General features: G+C 41.6%; 1 pseudogene; it reads left to right on the top strand.

Moving 5' to 3' along the window:
• Positions 1–872: 872 nt before the first annotated feature.
• Positions 873–2183, top strand: LOC115003951 (piggyBac transposable element-derived protein 3-like; annotated as a pseudogene).
• Positions 2184–2803: the final 620 nt, after the last annotated feature.

Genomic DNA, 2803 nt, shown 5'->3' with positions numbered 1-2803 from the left:
AATAATCTGACGGGACATGACAGATTTGCATGAAACAAAGTCTGGCATAGGTCATGAACAGGTCATGTGATCTGATCACGCTGGCTTGACAGTCGACTCCTAAAGGTTAAAGCAAGATTTTGTCGGGCAGACACAAATAACACATTGTTTACGTGGCTCATCGGTCTATGGCAGGGGTGGGAAACCTTTTTCCTATCAAGGGCCATTTTATTTGTTACAACATCCTTCGAGGCCATACTAATTATTGAACTCATAACCTCTGCAATTTTATTAACCCCTGTATTATTTTAAGGGTCAATTTGACCCATTTCAGTTTTTGAGTTGACCAAAGTACTGGTTCACTTGTCATTTTTCCTGAAATTTTGTGACTTTTCCTCATTTAGAGTCATGAACTGGGGTGTAATATCTGAACACTTAGATGTGTAGTGGAATGTCTGTGCAGAGTTTGTATACAAAGATGACCCAGACATTTTGATGTGGGTCTGTTCAGACCCAAAGAAAACATGTCTCTTTGATGCACTTTATTTTGATTGCATTTGTTTACATATTGACTGGCTCTGAACACCCATTTAGAACCAGGTGTGTGTATGAATTAGGAGGAGTTAGCTTTCTCATGCTTGTCCTTGTCAGTGTTGTAATGTCATCTCTCTGAGACACACAAAAAAATGAGCTCCAAAAGATTTACAACTGATGAAGCTTTATCACAGAGTCTGGACTGTGATAGTGATGTAGAGGAAGAGGTTTCAGAGACAGAGGATCCTTCAGAGACTGAGGACAATACTATTGACGATCCGGATTATGAATTTTCCTACGATGAAGATGATTCAGAGGACAATCCTGCCGTAGCCTCTCCATCAGATGAAAACCAATGAATGCAGCAATCCTCGACAGAAGTGACATGGGCATCTAAAGATGGTAACATAAAATGGTCAACATCACCACACCAAAGCCGAGGCAGACTATCATCTTCCAATGTCATCAAAATGAATCCAGGCCCTACATGATTTGCTGCCACACGAGTTGATGATATTCAATCAGCATTTCAGCTCTTCATATCCCCACCGAATAGAGAGGATCGTACTGGACATGACCTACTTGGAGGGGAGGCGTGTATTTCAAGAGACATGAAAGCCACTGGATCAAATTGACTTGCATGCATACATTGGAATCCTGGTATTAGTCAAGTCAAGGGGAGAAGCAACTGCCAGTCTATGGAATGAAGAGAATGGAAGGGCAATCTTTCGAGCAACAATGTCTCTGGAGTCATTTCACATGATATCTTGGGTGATACGAATTGACAACCATGACACCAGAGCTGGTCAACGTGAAAGAGACAAACTAGCTGCGATCAGAGATGTATGGGATAAACGGGTCGAAATTCTTTGTTTGTTGTACAATCCTGGTCCCCATGTTACTGTAGACGAGCGCCTTGTTCCATTCAGGGGATGCTGTCCCTTCCGATAGTACATACCCAACAAGCCTGCCAAATATGGCATCAAAATATGGGCAGCCTGTGATGCCAAATCTAGCTATGCATGGAATATGCAAGTGTATACCGGAAAGCTACCTGGCGGAGCATCTGAGAAGAATCAATGGATGCGTGTGGTGATGGAGATGAGTGAAGTTGCAAGGTCATAGCATCACATGTGACAATTTCTTCACATTCCTACCGCCTTGGAGTTGAACTTCAAAAGAGAAAGCTGACAATGGTGGGAACAGTCAGAAGGAATAAGCCAGAACTTCCCAGTGAAATTCTGAAGATGCAGGGGAGACCTCTGCATTCCTCAACATTTGTTTTCACTGACAATGCAACAGTTGTTTCATACTGCCCAAAGAAACACAAAAATGTTCTTGTAATGAGCACAATGCACAATGATGCATCTCTGAGCACAAGAGACGACATGAAGCCACAGATGATCCTGGACTACAACTCCACCAAAGGAGGAGTTGAGAATCTCGACAAAGTCACAGCAACATACAGCTGCCAGCGCAAAACTGCCCGTTGGCCCTTGGTGATTTTTTACAACATTGTGAATGTGTTTGCTTACAATGCCTATGTCCTCTGGATTGAAATCAACCAGGAATGGAATGCGGGCAAATTGTACAGACGGCGGCTTTTCCTGGAAGAACTTGGCAAAGAACTCGTCACTCCCAAGATCCAGAGGCGAGCCTGGGCAGCTTGATCCCCAACAGCAGCAGCAGCTGTAATTCAAAAGGTTCAAGGTCCATCATCCAACACCCCATCCAACCAACCTGCTGTTATAGATGTAAAGAAATGGAAAAGATGCCAGGTCTGCTTCTGCTTCTGTACCTCTTGTGTGAAATGTAAGAAATACATCTGCAGAAACACAGTTACATTCTGCCCATCATGTGGAGAGCATTAAGAATGTGAGGAGAATATTTCGAGAAAATGGGTTAAAAAAAAAAAAAACATTTTAAAGTGTGATGAGGGAAAAATGTTATGTAAAGAATTGTTAAATATAGTGTTGGATTATTGGATGTTGAATTAAAAATGTATTGTATGTCCCTTTTCTAATAGTTCATATGATCTAAATTAAAGTTCTTATTTGTTTTTGGTTTACAGGTAATACTGATTATAATACTGATTATAATACTGATTATAATACTGATTATAATACTGATTGTAATACCGAGTGTAAAGCACAGCAGGAGACAGGGCAGAAGACAAGACAGGGTTAACAAAGAAGTGTTAAGCCCAGTTGGGGACAGGAGGTGAACTGCACTTTCTAAAGAACAGGCCCTCAGCCTGGTAAATTAGTACGTCTGATAGCGGAGACTATTG

The sequence above is a fragment of the Cottoperca gobio genome, chromosome 24 (assembly GCF_900634415.1).
Source record: "Cottoperca gobio chromosome 24, fCotGob3.1, whole genome shotgun sequence".
Lineage (NCBI taxonomy): Eukaryota > Metazoa > Chordata > Actinopteri > Perciformes > Bovichtidae > Cottoperca > Cottoperca gobio.
The sequence above is the reverse complement of the archived record's forward strand: the minus strand, read 5'-3'. Positions and strand labels throughout refer to the sequence as shown.